A 21,955-nucleotide genomic window follows, 5' to 3' on the forward strand; every position below is an offset into this window, starting at 1 on the left:
GAGGGATTCACATAGGCCTCACAATATAAATATTAAAAAAACTTATTTCTCTTACCTAACCAAATTACTATCAGTGGAGGCTATGTACTCACAGAGGTTGAGGAACTACGAAAACTCGACAATGATACTACATAGATATAGTCCACACACTAGTGTTATATGGAAAAGTGAACAAAAAAGGGGAAATGATGCAGAAACAGTGTGTTTTGCAATCAAAGTGAAAAGTGTGTCTGATGGGAACTGTGTCCCGAACGGGTAGTAACAAAAGGAGTGACAAAATGTATTAAAAACGTGTAACGAAATTTGTCGAAAAGTGACTCTTTGGCAACTTCCTCAAGCTTTATAGTATGGCAGCTTTACTCCGCCTCTCCAGGCTAACTAGCGACTAGGCCGTCTTAATTATCATCTACAGCCAATCCCATATAATAGAGGCTTTTGCTACCAATCGCAAGCTGACACATCCTAAACCTTATCCAACAGAGAGGTGTCACAAGGCGAAGTTGATCAGTGGTTGGATAACATTTTCCTTCGCTCCATCCACACTATATGTCACACCCACTTGTGGTCAAGGACAAAGGCCTCTTCTGCGAAGTTTGGGAAAAATATTGTTACGTCCCTCCACACTGCCACAGGCTCCAACAGCAGTAGTACAGTATAGGAAGGACGTTGCCCAGTGAGTTGTTCTTCTTATGGTCAGCCTTTAGGTGTGACACAAGATCAGCTGAGGCGAAAATAAACACTGGCTCCTTAAAGTTCACTGTCTTTATTTTCCAAATAATTCCACTTAATTCTTTCCAACTTCACTGTTCTCACAAGCGCTGGAGCTATACACACTTTATAGATTGCAGTTACACTTAATGTTTAACAACACTTCACAGTTAGTACACTTAATTCTTGCTAACACTTCACTTATTACACAAGTACTGAAAATAATCTTCACTAACAGTAATTACACTTAATACAATTCACTGTCTTCTCAAGTTCCATTGATATAGAAACTTCAATATCCCGTCACTGTATGCCACTGTTTTCACAAGTACCAAATATATACAACCTTCACTGACCTGAAACCCGACTAAACTCCAAACTGACTTGACACCCGACTGAACTTGTAATAATCACTACCCCATCTTATATAAGCTTGCATTGCTCTCGAAACTTCTACTTCTCCAACATTCTAGGACATACTGTCTTGCATCAGCCCCTAGCAACAACAGTTACCAACTACAAGACATCAAAACATGCTAGAGTTGTCTTACATTACATAACACTCTAAATCATTAACCATACGAACTTGAATTACATAATTTAACAAGCAATTACTTAAAACATTATGAAGAAAAAGCACATTAAATTAATGGATAACTTACGAAATAACTATGCTCACAAACAGCAGGCAAACTGGCAACTCTGACTCATACCGAACTTACAGTACCAGAAACGTCTCGAAAGATCTCGGCTACCTAACTGGCAAATCTCCCTTCATAACACTACCCCCTCCCTAGTTCTTTGTCGTCCCGACAAAACTACACAGTATACACAAACATAAATATAAACCCTAATTCTAATGGAACATCTAACTATACACCAAATAATCTTTCAACTTATCAAGTCTTCTTCTATGCCGCTTCCGATGATGTCCTTGTTTCTCCACATAGTCCACTCCTCCAGGAAGGTCTTGGTCGTCTTCTTGATTCAATTCTTCCCTCGGGAAACTGTCACCATCTTCATACACTTCAGCTCCTTGGTCCTCAACATCCTCGGCTGCAGGTGAGCACAATTCCTCAGAGACATCCCAGCTGTACTGTCCTGGCCCATGGTACTGCCACAGACGATTCACGTATACCACCTTTGGGCGAGACTTCCTGCCTCCCCGAATCCGATATGTTACGTCCGATAGGCGGTCCAACGCAGTGTAAAGCCCGTCCCATGGGCTCTGCAACTTTGGTCCCTTCTTATGCTGAGGATTGTATAACCAGTCTTGATCACCATCCTTGAAGCTCACTTCACTTGCCTTGGCATCATACTTGCACTTCATCACTTCTCCTGAAAACTTGAGGGCTCCTCGCACTTGATGATGTACCTCAGCCAGCTTTTCCTGAAGGTGCTTCGCATAGCCGGTGGTGTCTGTTGGCAGCTTTTCACAAAGTGGTCTTTCCATTAACAAGTCGACAGGTAAACGTAACTCGTGGCCCAACATCAGTTTTGCAGGAGTGTAGCCAGTAGACTCGTGGGATGCAGACCGATATGCCATCAGCAAAGCAGGTAATTTCTGGTCCCAGTCTGTTTGTCCATCAATGCAGTACTTGGCCAGTTCTTGCCCCAGGGTCCAGTTGAATTTCTCCACCATCCCATTTGTCTGTGGCCTTAGGGGGGTCGTCTTGGTCTTCTTGATCCCCAATAACTTGCAGCACTCACGGAACACAGCAGACTCGAAGTTTCTACTCTGGTCTGAATGTAGCTCTTGTGGCATCCCAAAACGACAGAAAAACTGATCAACCAACACCTGAGCAACAGTCGCAGCCTCTTGATCGGGGATGGCATAGGCTTCTGGCCACTTTGTGAAGTAATCCATGGCGACACATATATACCAGTTTCCTCTCTCAGTGAGTGGCAAAGGTCGAGCAATGTCCACCACAACTCTTTCCATCGGTGCACCCACTTGGTACAACTGAAGAGGGGCGCAACCACGTTTCTTGGGTCCCTTCTTGGCACAGCACACATCACAGGCCTGACACCACTCTTCAACATCCTAACGCATGCCAATCCAGTAGAACCTCTGTCACAGCCGGCTTAAAGTTTTCTTCACTCCCAGGTGCCACTAGTGATCTTGTTATGTGACTCATCCAAGATCTCTGACCTGATCTTCTTCAGAACCACCAGTTGCCAATACTTGTTGAGGCCATCGGCTGTCTCCCACTGACGCTCCAGTAGTCCGTTGCTCAAGCGAAGAAGGTCCCACTGACTCCAGTAACTCTTGGTCGCAGGGCTCAACCTGGAAACTTCTTCCCAACATGGTCGCACTGTACTCTGCTGCAGCCACTCTAGCACTGGCTGCAAATCTGCATCCTCCATCTGCATCCTCTGCAGGTCTTCATCTGATGCTGGCCTTGTCATTGCAGTACAGCTGCATTTCTTACTGTGATCTTCCTTTTTACTGCACTGCCAGCACTCTGGATCACAAGGCCGATGACTCAGGCTGTCAGCATTGCTATGTACCCGCCCAGGACGGTGTTGCACCTCATAATTGTGCTGGTCTTGCTTCCCGAGCCAGCGTGCCAGTTGTCCTTCTGGATTCTTCAGCGTTTTCAGCCACTTGAGTGCAGCATGGTCCGTCCTGATGATGAAGTTTGACCTGTACAGGTAGGGATGGAAGAAATCAAGACTCTTCATCACTGCCAAGAGCTCCTTATGGGTCACACAGTAGTTCCGCTCTGGTGGGCTGAGCTTCTTGCTGTAATACGCAACCACATACTCCTTGTCATCCTTCTTCTGTGACAGGACTCCACCAATACCATGGTCACTAGCGTCACAGTCCAAGATAAATGGCTGATTTTGGTCTGGGTACGGCAATACTGGAGAGCTTGCCAATGCATGCTTGAGTTCGTCAAAGGCTTTCTGAGTCTCTGCTGTCCATGCAAACTTCTGCCTTTTTCCTAACAGCTTGTGAAGAGGTGCAGCTATCTTTGCAAAGTCTTTGACAAAACTCCGATAGTAGGTGCACAAGCCCAGAAAACTCCGTAGCTCTCTCACACAAGTTGGAACTGGCCAGTTTTCCACAGCTGCCACCTTCTCTGGGTCAGTACGGACGCCGCTTTCACCTACAATGTGTCCCAGGTACTTTACTTCCTTTTGAAACAAGTAGCATTTCTTGGGGTTCAGCTTGAGGTGCGCTGCGTGGATCCTTTTCAACACCTCCGACAACCTCTCCAGTTCCTGGTCGAAAGTCTGTCCAAACACAATTACATCGTCCAGATAGATCAAGGCCATCTGCCAGTGCAGGCCTTCAAGTACGCAGTCCATGAGGCGTTCAAAAGTAGCTGGGGCATTGCATAGGCCAAATGACATCACTTTAAACTGCCATAAACCCCGCCCATATGAAAAGGCTGTCTTCTCTTTGCCCTTCTCTGCAACCTTGACCTGGTGGTATCCTGCCTTCATGTCCAGGGTGGAGAACCACTTAGCACCTGACAGAGCATCCAGGGTGTCATCAATTCTTGGCAAGGGGTATGCATCCTTCACTGTCACTTCATTCAGGGCTCGATAGTCTACACAGCACCTTAGTGAGCCATCCTTTTTCCTCACCAGAACCACTACTGATGCCCAAGGACTACTGGACTTTTCTATTACTCCTTGACTATGAAGATTCTCCATTACCATTTCCATTTCTTGCCATTGGGCTGGTGCCATCCTCCGTGCTGGCTGTTTAATTGGGCGGTGATCCCCAGTGTCTATACTATGCTCCACCAGATCAGTGCACCCCAGGTCTAGGTCTCCCATGGAAAAGACATCAGCATATTCCGTCAGCAGCTGCGTCAACTTTAGCACTTGTGAACCATCCAGGCATTGAGAACTCCTTGACAAGAGGTCCTGTAGGTGGTCTGGCACGTACCCGTCTTCCTTGACTATGCTCCTTTTACAGGCCTTCTGATGCCATTCAGGGTCCACAGCCTGGCACAGTCCCACAATTTCTCCTTCGTTGATCTTCTGTGGCTCACGGGAGAAATTGGCCACCACAACCGGCACTTCTTCTGCACCTGTTTCCACCAGTGTTCTCCCCACCATCACCCCGGCCTTCGATTTGCACCGTACATCAGGCTCCACTACCCCTATACAGCTGTCAAAAGAGCCACTCACCTTACACTGGAGCAACAGTTCTGATTTTGGGGGTATCACTGTAGTACGAAGCGCCCTCACCTCGCCACCAGAACTGGTACGTTTCACTGCTGTGACAGGAACCGATCTTCCCAGAACCTTCATCTTCATGGAGCAGAAGTCCAGCTCACATCCCATGGACATAAGGTAGTCCAGACCCAGAAGGCAAGGATCTTCCATTTCGGGCACGTAGACTGGTAGAGTAGCCTCTTGCCCTGCCACTTCAATCCGGACATCCAGGGGTCCCCTCAGTTCCGCACAGTGCCCAGTTATGCCACACAGTTGTTCTGATGACTCAGGTAGTTTAATTTTTTTTAGAAGATAGAAACCGACCTGGCTCACGCCGGTCTGAACTCAAATCATGTAAAATTTTAAAAGTTGAACAGACTTTCTTTCATAACTGCTGCATTATGTAGAGATTTTAATTCAACATCGAGGTCGCAAACTTTTCTTTCGATGGGAACTCTCAAGAAAAATGACGCTGTTATCCCTAAAGTAACTTAATCTTTTAATCGTTAGAAAGGATTAATTTATTATCAAAAATCTTTGTTTAGAAGTAAAAACAGTTAGTTTATTTATATCTTTGTTGCCCCAACAAAACATTTTTTTAGTATTTTTCCTTACACTAACAAATTGGCTTAATACTAAATGTGATGTACAGATTTATAGGGTGTTATCGTCTTTCTAAAATATTAAAGCCTTTTCACTTTAAAGTTAAATTCAATTTTTTTTGTTAAGACAGTATATCTCTCGTTCGACCTTTCATACGAGCCTTTAATTAAAAGACTAATGATTATGCTACCTTCGCACGGTCAGAAATACCGCGGCCCTTTAATAATTCAGTGGGCAGGCCAGACTGTGTAAATCTTCACAAAGACATGTTTTTGTTAAACAGGCGGAAATAATATTTGCCGAGTTCCTTAAATAAATTTTTAATATTTAAAAGATTTTATTTATAATAAAAAAATATTTTAACATATAAATTTTACTAATGATTTCATAGTAGCTAAACAAGTTAAGTTGAAGTTAATTTTCTAATACTTGATAAAAAGAACCTGTAAAATTTAAAATATTTTGTTATATTGGTTGAAAAACCTGGAAAAGATGGCTACTTTTAAGCCTACTTTTATAAGTGTCTATTTATTGGTTCTATGATTTTTCATTTTGGAAGAAAAAGCTCTACCCTAATCTTCTTAGTTGCATAGCTAAATAGCTGAGCACGTAAATTAAATTTATTTCTTAGAAAACCAGATATAAAAGCTCGATTGGCATATCACCTCTAATGTTAAGTTTAAAATTTTATTGCTACAAAAACTTTCTCTTAAAATTAGCTATCTTTTTTTCGGGATGATTATTTGTAGATCTAATTTTGAAAACCTATTATACACAAGATACAATTTTTTATATTTACTTTTAAGAATTTTAAGTGTTATTTCTACTTTCACAATACTTTTTACTTTCACTATATTCATATTTCGATAAAATCTACTATTCAGAAAAGTGCAAAATTAGTTTTCTTAGAATGTTAACGTTCTTATAACAAAAGTAAGATTACTGATTTCAAGATAACCTAGACCATAGTTACTCTTCTCGGTGTAAACGAGCTGCTTATTTCAAGCTCTATCTTGCTTTCCAGGTACACTTTCCAGTACACCTACTATGTTACGACTTATCTCATCTTAGGTTAATGAAAGCGACGGGCGATATGTGCACATTTTAGAGCTAAAATCAGGCTGTCTTATTAAAGCAAGCCTTACTTTTAAGTCCACCTTCAAAATTTGTATTCTGAAATTTGTTCGTGATAATATAAATTTTATTGTAACCCATCTTAGCCTATATATTTGCTGCACCTTGATCTAATATTTTAATGTAATTATTTCAATAACTTGTTCTGTAAAAGTTATCTCAATGACGGTATACAAACTATATAACATAGGTAAGATTTTTCGTGGTTTATCGTTTAAAAGACAGGTTCCCCTAATTAGCCTAAAATACCGCCAAATTCTTTGAATTTAGAGCACATAGCTGTTACTAATCAGATATAAATTTTTCTTAAAGTTATAGGAGGGTATCTAATCCTTGTTTATTTCCTTTATTTGTTAACTTATTAATTGAGATGGGTTGATTTATTTATCTTTGAAAAATTGATTTCACCCTTTATAAAATTAAAAAAATCATTGTTTGCTGGCATAAGAGTTAAATATCGATTTGTATTCACTCTCCCTTCGAGTATAACCGCGACTGCTGGCACAAGATTTAGCCGGAGATAATTCAATTTACTTTTTCCAGTTTTCACTGATATGAAAATAATACACACTGAGATCTACTAAAGCTTGAAGTTTTGAACTTGTTAGCTTGGGAGTACTGGAGTTTTCATATGTTATTAATTGAAAAGCGAATATTTAAAGCAAGAATCAAACTTATATTTATATTGGTGAGATAAATGGCGCTCGATTGTGTATAACTTTAAAGTATGTAAAGTAAATTTTTAAATATAGTAAATTTTCTTCCAATTCTCCGTTGTTATATATATACATCAAACTAAAACTTAGATACAGAATTATACAAGAATCCAGGCAAACATAAATAGCATCACACATTCCTTCCCCTCCTATAGCTACACCCCCAACCAATCAATTTCATTCCAAGCAAACTCTAAGCGCCTGATATCGATATATAAGAAACCCTATCTTGATCTTATAAGGTATTGACTCATGCGGCCATATCTCTGATGGAACGGGGTTCGGCTGTGCCTAAGAGGCTCTCCCGCATGTGCTGAAAGCACTTATGCTCATAGAGCCTCAGGAGCCTCACCTCAAGATCCCCCTCATAATTTTTATTCTAAAATGGTTCTAATGCCACTCGTTAACTCAGTATATTCAGGAGGTCTGAGTCAAGTCTCTCTCATGAATATATAGTGGCCCTGTATTTAACAGATTAGGGTATTGGAAAGCTTGGTTTGATCTTACCTGATTTTGTCTTTTAGTTAAAATAAAGCGTTGTATTACTATAATTTTTTACAGTGTATTTGATCAAGAAGGAAAGCGAATTTAAAAATTTTTCTAAAAAGATTGTTCCGGCATGAGAGGGGGTTGGAACAAAAAAATAATAAAATATTTTGTGGAGCTCAAAATTTCTTCTAGATTGGAATTGCTATAAAGTTTCTGTTGTCAGTCTGACTACAATTTGAAAAAGAGACTATACTTAGTAAAGTAAAATTTAGTTTTCCAATACCCTAATCTGTTAAATAAAGGGCCACTATATATTCATGAGAGAGACTTGACTCAGACCTCCCGGGTATACTGAGTTAACGAGTGGCATTAGACCCATTTTAGAATAAAAATTATGGGGCCGATCTTGAGGTGAGGCTCATGAGGACCCTGGGAACACTGCCGTTGAGAGCATGTGTGAAAGGGTATTCAAGCACAGCCGAACCCCGTTCCATCAGAGATATGGCCGCATCGAGCTCTTCCAGATAAGAACTTAGTCCCATTCGATGTGTATATTTATTTGACCCTAGATTGTGTATATATCATAACTTAGATAAGCAGGACTGATGGTGGAATGTTCTTGGCCCAGCTCTTTTACAGTTGTATATGGCTGTCGCTCTACATTGTCTTTATTTTCCTGTATAAGCTAGTACATAAGGCGATTTGATATATATAACTATAACAAGGTGATATTTGAGGGTGTGTTTACTATGTTAAGAATTTTACTTTCTATGAAAAATTTAGTGGGGGGAGGGGGAGACTGTGTGTTGAGAGTTGGTAAACACTCTATTTAGAGGAGCTAATAATTTTGTGTAAGAGAAGTAAACGGAGTTTAACCGCTTTAAGTAGAGGTTAGAAGCCTCTCTTCTGGCTTAAATCTCTGTGGTTAAGCTAGTCCAGGAGGACATCTTTTGAGTGCAAATCAATTTTTTTTATTAAACTATAGCCTAGAGTAGGGTTAGTGTATTATCTTCATTCAAGTGCTCCTTGGGCTCATTCGTAGTAAAGGCCTAGAAGGAGGATTAAAATGAAGAATAGTCCTACTATTCTTCAGGAGTAGACATTAGAGATTTCTAAGATGTAGGCGACTGGGAGGATTAGAGTGATTTCTACGTCAAAAATTAGAAAGATAACAGCAATTAAGAAGAATCGTAGGGAGAATGGTAAACGGGCGGATCCTTTGGGGTCAAAGCCGCATTCATATGGTGAGTTTTTTTCTCGGTCTATAATTGTTTTTTTGGCTAAAATGGAAGCTAGGATTATAACAACACATCTGATTAAAAGAGTTAGAATTGTAATAAATGATAGAATGATCATTGTTTTTTCTAGAAGTTTCTAGTCCTCATGATTGGAAGTCACGTATACTGTGTATACTAAAAAAACGTGTTCTAAAAGGAAATCTAATTTCCATGATAAGAGCTTAAATCTTAGGCATTCATCTGCCATTTTAGAATGAAGTGGCCGAAATTTGAAGGTATTAGACTGTAAATCTAAAGGTGAGCTATTGCTCTTTCATTAGTTTGCAAGGTTTAAAAGGTTTTTACTTTTATTGAAAGCTTTGAAGGCTTTTAGTTTGATTAACTTAAAACCTTTAGTTGGGTTAAGAATATATGGTAGGGAATCTCACCTTATCTTAGAAGATCAAAACTTCTTGTGCTTATAGACTTACATATACGTTAAATCTCAGTGAATACTCACATTTTTAGATTTGCAATCTAACGTCTTAACAATTCCACTATGAGATTTATAATGCAACGGTGGTTTTTCTCAACAAATCATAAGGATATTGGAACTTTATATTTTGTCTTGGGGGCTTGGGCTGGAATGGTCGGGACTTCTTTAAGATTAGTAATTCGGGCTGAATTGGGTCAGCCGGGGAGTTTGATTGGGGATGATCAGATTTATAATGTAGTAGTAACTGCTCATGCTTTTATTATAATTTTCTTTATAGTTATGCCTATTATAATTGGTGGTTTTGGAAATTGATTGGTTCCTTTGATGTTAGGTGCGCCGGATATGGCATTTCCTCGTATGAATAATATGAGGTTTTGATTGTTGCCTCCTTCTTTGACTTTGCTTTTAATGAGAGGAATGGTAGAGAGTGGAGTTGGTACAGGTTGGACTGTGTATCCTCCATTGTCTGCGGCTATTGCTCATGCTGGGGCATCTGTTGACTTGGGAATTTTTTCTTTGCATTTGGCTGGGGTCTCTTCTATTTTGGGTGCTATTAATTTTATGACTACTGTTATTAATATGCGTCCGCGGGGTATGACGATGGATCGTATGCCTTTGTTTGCTTGGTCAGTTTTTATTACGGCTATTTTGCTTTTAATTTCTTTGCCTGTTTTAGCTGGTGCTATTACTATGTTGTTAACAGATCGTAATTTGAACACTTCTTTCTTTGATCCGGCTGGAGGGGGTGATCCTGTTCTTTATCAGCATTTGTTTTGATTTTTTGGGCATCCTGAGGTTTATATTTTAATTTTACCTGCGTTTGGGATGATTTCGCATATTGTTAGTCAGGAGTCTGGGAAAAAAGAGGCTTTCGGGAGGTTAGGTATGATTTACGCTATGTTAGCTATTGGGATTCTTGGTTTTGTAGTGTGAGCTCATCATATGTTTACTGTGGGAATGGATGTGGATACTCGAGCGTATTTTACGTCAGCAACAATGATTATTGCGGTTCCTACTGGAATTAAAATTTTTAGGTGACTGGGAACTCTTCATGGAACGCAAATTAACTATAGACCTTCTATGTGTTGGGGATTAGGGTTTATTTTTTTATTTACAGTAGGAGGATTAACGGGAGTTGTGTTAGCTAATTCTTCAATTGATATTATTTTACATGATACTTATTATGTTGTGGCGCATTTCCATTATGTGCTTTCTATGGGTGCGGTCTTTGGGATTTTTGCTGGATTGGCGCACTGATACCCTTTGTTTACTGGGTTGGCATTAAATCCTAAGTGGTTGAAGATTCATTTTTGTACTATGTTTTTAGGAGTTAATATTACTTTTTTCCCTCAGCATTTCTTTGGGTTGAATGGGATGCCTCGGCGGTATTCTGATTATCCGGATGCTTATACGGCTTGAAATGTTTTATCATCACTCGGGTCTATGATTTCTTTAGTGGCTGTATTGGGATTCATTATTATTATTTGAGAGAGAATAGTGTCTTATCGTGTAGTCGTGTTTTCGATGTATTTTCCTACTTCTATTGAGTGAAAACATGCTCACCCCCCTGCAGATCATAGATATATGGAAATTCCTTTAGTTTCTAATTTCTAAAATGGCAGATTAATGCACTAGGTTTAGGACCTATGAATGAGAATGTTATTCTCTTTTAGAACTAATTAATGGCAACTTGAGGGTATATAGGATTGCAAGACAGGGCTTCACCTCTTATGGAGCAGTTAATTTTTTTTCATGATCATGCGATAGTGGTTTTAATTCTTATTACAACTCTTGTGGGATATATAATGGCTAGGTTATTTTTTAATAGGTTTATTAATCGTTTTTTGTTAGAAAATCAGACAATTGAGGTGATTTGAACTGTTTTGCCTGCTTTGATTTTAATTTTTATTGCTTTACCTTCGCTGAGGCTTCTTTACTTGTTGGATGAGGTTAACAATCCAAGTGTGACTTTAAAGTCTATTGGGCATCAGTGTTATTGAAGTTATGAGCATTCAGATTTTTCTCAGTTGGAGTTTGATTCGTTTATGGTTCCTACTGAGGAGTTAGGAGAGGCTGGATTTCGGCTTTTGGATGTTGATAATCGAGCTGTGTTGCCTTTCAATACTCAGATTCGGGTGCTGGTAAGGGCGGCTGATGTTATTCATTCTTGAACTGTTCCTGCTTTAGGGGTGAAAGTTGATGCTATTCCTGGTCGTTTAAATCAGATTAGGTTTTTAATTTCTCGTCCAGGTCTGTTTTATGGTCAGTGTTCGGAAATTTGTGGAGCTAATCATAGTTTTATGCCTATTGTAGTAGAAAGAGTTTCTGTTAAGTCCTTTTTGTCATGAGTTACATCTTCTGATGAAGCTTAGGTTAAATTTCACCAGATGACTGAAGTTTAAGTGTAGGTCTTTTAAACCTGTTATAGAGTGATTACTTCTGGTGAGTAATTAAAAAGATAAGCTAAGATAAAGCTGATGGGTTCATATCCCATTTATGGGTATAATTCCCTCTTTTTAGTGGTTAAAGTGGTGTAGTTCTTAGTGAGGTTGACGCTGATAATGTCAATTTTGTAATTTAGATGTTACCTACACTTGCGAAAGAAGTAGTTAATTAATTTATGTTAATTAAAAGGTTTTCTCTTTTGAATTTATTTTTCTTATCCTAATTTGTTGTTTTTTTCTACTTTAGTTTCGGGAACTTTGCTTTCTATTTCATCTTGTTCGTGATTTAGGGCTTGAGTTGGGTTGGAGTTGAATTTGCTGTCATTTGTTCCTCTTATAATTACTAAAAGTAACCAGTATTCTTCGGAGGCGGCTTTGAAGTATTTTTTAATTCAGAGTTTGGGTTCTTCTTTGATTATTTTTTCAGCTTCTTTTATATTAATTTATTTTGGGGTTGCTTCTGTTATTTTATTTTGTGCTTTAATTTTAAAGTTAGGGGGTGCTCCTTTCCATTTTTGGTTTCCTCAAGTTATGGGCGGTTTGCTTTGGCCTCAGGCTATAATTTTGATGAGGGTTCAAAAAGTTGCTCCTTTGTTTTTATTATGTTATTTGGCTAGAGTGAGGATGATGGAAGTGTATTTTTCTGTGGCTAGGATGTTGTCGGCTGTTGTAGGTGCGGTAGGTGGTATTAATCAGACCTCTTTGCGTAAGGTGCTGGCTTTTTCTTCAATTAATCATATTGGTTGGATGCTTTCTTCTATTTTGGTAAGAGAAGTGACTATAGGTGTTTATTTTTTGTTTTATTCTGTGATTTCTCTATCTATTGTTGTCCTTTTCCATTATAAGCAAGCTTTCCATTTTAATCATCTTCTGACTTATAATTTCCCTGCTGAGGTGAAGATGTTAGTATTTTTTTCTTTGTTGTCGTTAGGGGGTCTTCCTCCTTTTACTGGGTTTGTTCCTAAGTGGTTAGTTATTCAAGAGTTGGTAGGGGCAGGCAATTTTGTTTTGGTGGTTGTGCTTCTTGGTTCTGCTCTTGTGACTTTGTACTTTTATCTTCGAGTATCAATTATGTCTTTGACTATTAGGACTCCTAGGTTGGTAATTTCTTTTGCTGATCAGCAGGGATTCAAATGGGTTACGCCGTGTTGTATGTTTGTTAATTTTTTTGGACTTTTGATTCCGTTTGTGATTATAATTGTTTGGTTGATTGGTTAAAAAATAATATAAGTTTGTCAGGCTTAAGTTATCCTGTGAGGATATCATCCGATCCCTCAGATGGCTCCTATTTTGTGGCTGAATTTAGTTATCATGTTTTTAATTACGTTTATTGTTTTTATTGTAATGAATTATTATATTAGAGTTCCAAAAAAAATTGAATCAAGATCGGGGGAGATTGGCATTGTAGAAAAGATCTGAAAGTGATAGCAAGGTTATTTTCTATTTTTGAACCTTCCTCTGGTTTAATGGAGTTGGAATTAAATTGACTTTCTACTTTTTTGGGGTTGATATTTTTGCCTTATATTTATTGGGTTTCTCCTTCTCGGTGGTCTGTTGTATGATATAAGTTGAATATAGCTTTACATCAAGAGTTTAGAAATATTCTTGGGCCTAAATTACAAAGTTGGACTATTATTTTTGTTTCTCTGTTTTCGTTTATTGTTTTTAATAATTTCTTGGGTCTCTTGCCTTATGTTTTTACTAGATCTAGGCATTTAGTTATGACTTTAGGGTTAGCTCTTCCCCTTTGGTTGACTTTTATGATTTATGGTTGGTTTAATCATACTCAGCATATGTTTGGTCATTTAGTTCCTCAGGGAACGCCTGTAGTTTTAATACCTTTTATGGTACTAATTGAGAGTATTAGAAATATTATTCGGCCTGGGACTTTGGCGGTTCGGCTGATGGCTAATATGATGGCTGGCCATTTGTTGTTGACTCTTTTAGGGGGGACTGGTCCTTCACTAACTTCTTATTTTTTAGTTCTTTTATTTGTTGCTCAGGTTTTACTTCTTTTGCTTGAATTTGCTGTTGCAGTTATTCAATCTTATGTTTTTGCCGTTTTAAGAACTTTGTTTGCGAGAGAAATTAACTAATGGCATCATCACATGGACATCATGCTTATCATTTGGTAGAAATAAGACCGTGGCCTTTAACTGGGTCTATTAGAGCGATAATATTGACTACTGGGTTAGTTAAATGATTTCATCAGTTTAATATAGACCTTCTTGTTTTGAGGTTTGTTGCTGTTATTTTGACTATAATTCAGTGGTGACGAGATGTAGTACGTGAAAGGACTTATCAAGGATTACATACTAGAGTTGTGGTTGCTGGATTGCGGTGGGGGATGATTTTGTTTATTGTCTCGGAAGTTTTCTTCTTTTTTTCGTTTTTTTGGGCTTTTTTCCATAGAAGGTTGGCTCCTGCTGTGGAAATTGGTATGACTTGGCCGCCTAAGGGAATTATTCCGTTTAATCCGTTTCAAATTCCTCTTTTGAATACTATTATTCTTTTGTCTTCAGGAGCTACGGTGACTTGGGCTCATCATGCTATTATGGGGTCTAACCATAATGAAGCTCTTCAGAGTCTTGGCATTACTGTGTTTTTAGGTGTTTATTTTACGGCTCTTCAGGCTTTTGAGTATTTTGAGGCTCCGTTTACTATTGCTGACTCGGTTTTTGGATCTTGTTTTTTTGTAGCTACAGGTTTCCATGGTTTACATGTGATTATTGGTACTACTTTTTTGATGGTATGTCTGTATCGTCTTTATATGTGTCATTTTTCTCCGACTCATCATTTTGGTTTTGAGGCTGCTGCATGATATTGGCATTTTGTTGATGTAGTTTGACTGTTCCTTTAAATTTTTATTTATTGATGAGGTGGTTAAAAAATAAGTAAGTAGATTAGAAAGCGAAGTTTTGCACTTAGTTTCGGCCTAAGCTTTGACTATGTAGTCTCTAATTTTGGTAGAAGCCAAAGGAGAGGCTAATCACTGTTAATGATTGAATTGAAGTTATCTTCCTATCAAGAGAGGGCTTCTGTGGTGTAAGTATAACACGATACGTTTTCGCTGTATAGTTAAAATATTTTTTCAGAAGCTAATCACTTTTAGATGTATTCATCTCTTTCGCAACTTCAACGCGATATTCTACAAATAAATTATAAAAGTAAATATTAAAGAATGAGAGTATAAGGGTTAAAATAAGGAAGATTTTTATAAAAGACTTAAAGTTTCTGTCACTGATTATTTGATGTAGTTTGGACGAGTTTATTAATGTTTGGAAGATTCCTTGGCCTCCTCTGATTTCGGATCATCCCTTATCGATTATTTTGGAGTAGTTTTGGCCTAGACTAAGGCTAGATTTTGATAGGTTGAAGGTGGATAGGAATGGTAGGAATCATATAGAACCTGAAAATACTACTAGAGGATAGAGATTGAGTGAGTTTAATTTGAAGTTTACGTTTATAATATTGAGTAGATAGCCTATTAGTCCCCCGAGGATTCTGATTGTTAGTACTAGGTTTTTTATAAGGGGAGAAAGGCAAATAATGTAGGATTCTGGAAAGATTAGTCAAGATAATAGTGCTCCTCTGAGAATTGCTCCTCTTCTAAGGGCTAGTATAGGTGAAGTTATAATGGAGGATGAGTCGTCAATGTTTCTGAATCTGGCTAAGTTAAATTCTCCGGTTATAGAGTAAAAGATTAGGCGGAAGGTGTAACATACTGTTAATATGGTTGCGCAGATATAGAGAAATAGGATTACAGTATTGATTCACCTTATAAAGGCAATTTCCAGGATAAGGTCTTTTGAGTAGAATCCTGCTAGGAATGGGGTTCCACATAATGCTAGATTTGCCAGGTTTATACATATACAGGTTAGGGGCATGGAGGTTACTAGTCTTCCTATTAGCCGAATATCCTGGTATTCTTTTACATTATGAATTATGGCTCCGGCGCACATGAATAAAAGAGCTTTGAACAATGCATGGGTGAGAAGATGGAAGAATACGAGGTCTTTAAACCCTAGGGCTAGGATTCTTAATATTACTCCTAGTTGTCTGAGGGTTGATAGGGCAATGATTTTTTTTAAGTCGTATTCGAAATTAGCTCCTAGACCTGATATAAATATTGTTAGAGATCTAAATAGTAGTAGGGTTGGTAAAGTTGTTTCTGATAATGCGGGCCTAAATCGGATGAGGAGGTAGACTCCAGCTGTAACAAGGGTTGAGGAGTGAACTAGAGCTGATACTGGTGTTGGGGCTGCTATGGCAGCGGGAAGCCAGGCGGAGAATGGAATTTGAGCTCTTTTAGTTATTGCTGCAATAATAATAAGTCTTTTTATTAATAGCGTGGAGTTGTCATCCAGGTAAAATACGTGGAAAATGAAATTTCAGCCTCCTTCAACGAATATTAAGGCAATTCTTAAGAGAATTGCCACGTCTCCGACTCGATTGGATAGGGCGGTTAGCATTCCGGCGTTTGCGGATTTCTCGTTTTGATAATAAATTACTAGTGCATAGGATACTAATCCTAAGCCGTCTCATCCTAAAAGATTTCTAATTAAATTAGGGCTGATGATTAAAAAGATTATTGATAGAACGAAAGCTAAAACTAAGTATATAAATCGGTTTATGTTGGGGTCTCCTTCTATGTATCTTCCTCTATAAAAAAGTACTATTGCTGAAATAAATATAACGAATCCTATGAATATTAGAGATATTCAGTCGAAAATGTATGTAGCAACGATAGAGGATGAGTTGATTCTTAGAATTTCTTATTCAATAACATAGCATGTTTTGTCGAATAAGCATAGGAGGGATATGAATAATGAGATTAGGGAGAGGAATATTAGGAAAACTATCCTTGTTAGGTGTATTGAAATTTTTCAAATCATGGTTCAGGATAAGATTTTTATTTTTTTAGCGCCACAAACTAACGTTTTAGTAATAAACTACCCGAACGAGCTGAGTTGAAATATAGTTAAAATATAAGAAGGTGGTAAAGGTTTGATTAGATGTTAGGTATAATCAGGTTCCTTTTTAGAATTAGGATATTTAGGGGAATTCAATGAAGTCTTAAAACTAAGTATTCTCGTACTTTTCCTGAGCAACAGGAGTAGAGGGATCTAGAGAATACACCGTGTTGTCTGAGTGAATAAAGATAGAGAGTGTAAGCTGCTCTGAAAAAAGATAGTAATCTAACTCTTAGGGCAGTTAATTTGTTTCATCTAATGATTCTTATGATTAGGTTGATTTCTCCTAGTAAATTAATGGAAGGAGGTGCGGCCATATTACTTATTCTTAGCAAGAATCATCATAGTGCTATTCTTGGCATAAAGTTTAATAGGCCTTTATTAATTAGAAGGCTTCGTCTTCTGATTCGTTCGTATACTATGTTTGCAAGGCAGAATAGCCCTGAAGAACATAGACCATGGCCTACTATTACTACAACAGCTCCGTTTATTCCTCATCACCCAAAGGTCAAAAGCCCGCAAAGTACTAATCTTATGTGGGCTACAGAAGAGTAGGCGATGAGTGATTTTATGTCTACTTGTCGTAGACAGATAATACTAACGAAGAATCCTCCTAGGATTCTTAATCTAACTCATAGTCATCTTAAGTTCTTGTTTATTTCGGTAAATAGAGGTAGGATCCGGATTAGGCCATAACCTCCTAGTTTTAGTAAGACTCCGGCTAGGATTATTGATCCTGCTACTGGAGCTTCAGCATGTGCTTTGGGTAGTCAAAGGTGAAATAAGTATATAGGTAGTTTTACGATGAAGGCTATAATAGAGGAGACGAATCAAATAAGGGATAGTATTCTTAGGTTGATTCTTTGGTAAATAGCTCCGATGGTGAGTGTCCCGTTTGTTCTATAGATGTAAAGCAAGGAGGCTAGGAGTGGTAGGGATGCAAATAGGGTATAGAATAGTATGTAAACTCCTGCTTGGATTCGTTCTGGTTGATATCCTCAACCTAAGATAAGGATTAGAGTTGAGATTAGGGAAGCTTCGAAGGTAATATAAAATAGTAGGTAGTTTATAGATCTAAGAGTTAATACTAGGAAAATTAATAGGGCTAAGTTGACTAATTGAAATAGTCTAGGAAAGTTTGAGGTGAATGTAATTTTTACTCTGGATATAACAATGAGTGCTATAATTCAAATGCTTAGTAGGATTAGAATGTAGCTTAGGTAGTCTGTGCCTAGTCTAAATCCTAGGTTATATATGAAGAAGTCGTGATTGTATAAGATGGCGAATAAAAACGATACAGTTAGGATTCCTGTTTGAATTAGGTATCAGTCCTTTACGAATGTCATTAATATAAGAAGTATGAATAAGTATTTTAGCATTCTAAACTATTAAAGGTTCTGAAGTAGTCATTTCCGTGGGAGCGAACAATGTAGACTTGAAGAGCTAGACCTAGGGCGCCTTCGCAGGCTGCTAGGACTAGGAAAAAGAGAGAGAAAAATAATTCGTTTCCGATTGAGGAAAGACAGTTGGATATTAAGAAGAAAATTCCAAGTATAATGAATTCTAATCTTAGGAGAGTATTTAATAAGTGTTTTCGGTTTGAAGCGAAAGCTCATAGTCCCCTGAAAATTATAGTGAATGCAATAAATAAGAACAAGTTATTTAAAGTTAACATTAGTTTTAATAGTTTAAATAAAAACTCTGGTCTTGTAAACCAGTAATGAAATTTTTTTCTTGAAACACCAAGAGATTGGAGTGATAATGTATGGTCTTCCTTTTATTATTTTGTTTTCTTTGATTTTTATGCGTTTAATTCATCCTTTGTCAACGGGTCTTGTGCTATTAATTCAAACGGTTTTGATCTCAATTACTACTGGATTGTTTGCTAAGAGTTACTGGTTTTCGTATATTTTATTTTTGATTTTTTTGGGTGGAATATTGGTATTGTTTATTTATGTTGCGTCTTTAGCAGCTAATGAGCAATTTAAGGTTAGAAGAGAATTTTTTTTTATCTTTTTTTTGGCATTGATTATGAGGTTTTTTCTGATTTTTGTGGATCCTGTAATAGTGGCAAATAAAATAGGAGAGTCAACTACAACTTTTTTATCTAAGTATTCTGATATTAGAAACTCTGCTATGAATGTGAGGACTATTTATAATGAACCTAGGGCTATGTTTACGATGTTTATTATTAGCTATTTGTTATTGACGCTGTTTGTAGTTGTTAAGGTAATAAGTTCGTCTTCTAGTCCTTTGCGGTTAATAACTTATGATAACACCATTGCGTAAGTTTCATCCATTGTTAAAAATTGCTAATGGGGCATTAGTTGATATGCCTATTCCGAGAAATATCTCTATTTTTTGGAATTTTGGATCATTGCTTGGTTTGTGTTTGGTTGTTCAAATTGTTACTGGTCTGTTTCTTGCTATACATGATGTTGCGCATATTGATTTGGCATTTTCTAGGGTAGCTCATATTCAACGAGATGTTAATTATGGGTGATTATTACGGACTTTGCATGCTAATGGGGCGTCTTTTTTCTTTATTTGTTTGTATCTTCATATTGGTCGGGGGATGTATTTTGGTTCTTATATGATTTTTCACGCCTGAATAGTAGGTGTTGTGATTCTTTTTTTTGGTAATGGCGACGGCTTTTTTAGGTTATGTTTTACCATGAGGTCAAATGTCTTTTTGAGGTGCGACTGTGATTACTAATTTGTTTTCAGCAATTCCTTATATTGATACTTCTTTGGTTCAGTGGATTTGAGGTGGATTTGCTGTGGAAAATGCTACTTTAACTCGTTTTTTCACTTTTCATTTTTTGTTTCCATTTGTTATTGCTGCTGCGACTTTGGTTCATATTTTGTTTCTTCATCAGGCTGGGGCGAATAATCCTTTGGGTGTTTTAAGGCAAGTGGATAAAGTAGACGTCAGGCCTCACAAAAGTCTGCTCTGAGGCCGAATCAATCACCAGGGAACACTTCCTTCCGTCTATCTTTCCGTCTATTCGCACACTATCAATCGCCGTCCTCTTGCATTTTCTCGGTGGTGGGGCTACTTGGGAAGAGCTGGCTGGTGGTTGCCCCTTCACACCAGCCTCCACTAGTTTCCCGTTTCTTTCTGGTCTTCTGCAACCTTCTCCTGTTCCCTCTTCCACTTGTAGCAGTCCTTTTTCTTGTGCCCTGACTTCCCACAGAACCAGCAGCCTCCTCCGGTCTTCTGTTCTCTCTTCCACTTGTAGCAGTCCTCTTTTCTGTGTCATGGGTTTTCACAGTACCAGCAACTTCCCGGAAATTTTTCCTTTTCACATACCTGCCCCTTTCTTGCCTTGAATCCTGCACTACGACCTGCCTGAAAGGATGATGTACTGGACCTGACATAGGACTCAAGTTCTAGAGCCCTGGCTAATGCTTCTTGCATGCTTCTTGGTTGTGCCTGCTTCACTTGAACTTTCGACTCTGCACTGTCAAGAGCATCGATGAGCTGGTCCCTCAGTAGAATAGCCAACAGGTTAGGTGCTGCTCCAGGGTACGCCTTGTATGCCATACTCTCAAGTCATGAGCAAGCTGCTGTAGGGATTCTCCTCGAGCCCGTACATGGCCCCGGAATCTTGCTCTATAAACCTCAGTCTGGTACATGGTTCCATATCTGCACTCCAGCACTTCTATTAGGGACTGATAACTGTTCCTCTCCATGACTGACATCTGGCCCAGAATTTCCATTGTGGCACCCTTAAGGCTAGTAGCAAGCTGCACTGCCCTCTGCCCATCATCCCAACCATTCTGATCCGCAAGTAACTCAAACTGTGAACGGTAAGCTTCCCAAGATACTCTACCATCAAATTCCTAAGGTTTCTTTTTAATTGGACCCCGATTATAGCCATGCACTTCACTGGTTTGGGGCCTAAAAACTGGGGCATCATAATTAAGGCCAGGACTTAAAATTTCTGCACTCTGATTATTCAACCCTGTAATGCTACCTTTAGATGCCTGGAATCCGTCAAGATTCACCATACGCTGTCCATTCCCTTCATATGCTCCCTGTACACTAACCTGAGGATCAGTAGTGTAATATTTCTCTACAGCCTCAATTTTCTCAATGATTATCTTCACATGGTCAACTACATGCTTCAACTGGTTATCTACATGCCATCTGCACTCCTTCACTATTTCCTCACAAACTGTCTTCAAACTGTTCGTCTACATGCTGTTTACACTCTTATCACATAATTTCTTACCTCATACTTCTACTGCCGTAGCTCAGCGTATACCTCCTCCTTCAATTGTTCGTGTTCTTCCTTCATTTTCCCCATGAAAGCATCTAACTGTCTTTGCATTCTCAGCTGTAATTCCCTCTGTTGCTCCTGTAGTGCCTCCTGAAGCTGTTCATATCATTCTATCTGTTCTTTGTTCTGTGCCTGCATTTGTTCTTTGATTTCTTTCTTCTGTGCCTGAAATTGTTCTTCAAGCCTTTTCTGCCCTTCACTTTGTGCTTGTAATTGTTCTTGGAGTTTTTCACTCTGTGCTTTTGTTTTTTGTGTTCTTCACGATGTGCATGTATTAGCTTCACGATTATCGCCAGAGAAATTTCCTCCTCCTGCCCAGCTCTAGATCTTGTCTTCACACCTTCTGTTTCCATGTCGAAGGTTAGACTCACTGCAGCCCTGAAATAATAATCCCACACTCCTGACACCAGTGTTACGTCCCAGTCCCCACATTGCCACAGGTTCCAACAGCAGTAGTACAGTATAGGAAGGACGTTGCCCAGTGAGTTGTTCTTCTTATGGTCAGCCTTTAGGTGTGACACAAGATCAGCTGAGGCGAAAATAAACACTGGCTCCTTAAAGTTCAGTCTTTATTTTCCAAATAATTCCACTTAATTCTTTCCAACTTCACTGTTCTCACAAGCGCTGGAGCTATACACACTTTATAGGTTGCAGTTACACTTAATGTTTAACAACACTTCACAGTTAGTACACTTAATTCTTGCTAACACTTC

At 38.5% G+C, this 21,955-nt stretch overlaps 3 pseudogenes; 1 reads left to right on the forward strand and 2 right to left on the reverse strand.

The window, feature by feature from the left end:
* Positions 1-6,508: 6,508 nt before the first annotated feature.
* Positions 6,509-6,912, reverse strand: LOC145415487 (small subunit ribosomal RNA; annotated as a pseudogene).
* Positions 6,913-13,054: 6,142 nt separating this feature from the next.
* LOC145415300 (ATP synthase subunit a pseudogene) lies at positions 13,055-14,476 on the forward strand (annotated as a pseudogene).
* A 1,047-nt stretch (positions 14,477-15,523) lies between these two features.
* On the reverse strand, positions 15,524-21,199 carry LOC145415326 (NADH-ubiquinone oxidoreductase chain 5 pseudogene; annotated as a pseudogene).
* Between the last annotated feature and the right edge of the window lie 756 nt (positions 21,200-21,955).

Source organism: Coenobita brevimanus, chromosome 102 (genome assembly GCF_032717465.1).
Source record: "Coenobita brevimanus isolate Jiangsu-jjx chromosome 102, ASM3271746v2, whole genome shotgun sequence".
NCBI classification, from domain to species: Eukaryota; Metazoa; Arthropoda; class Malacostraca; order Decapoda; family Coenobitidae; genus Coenobita; species Coenobita brevimanus.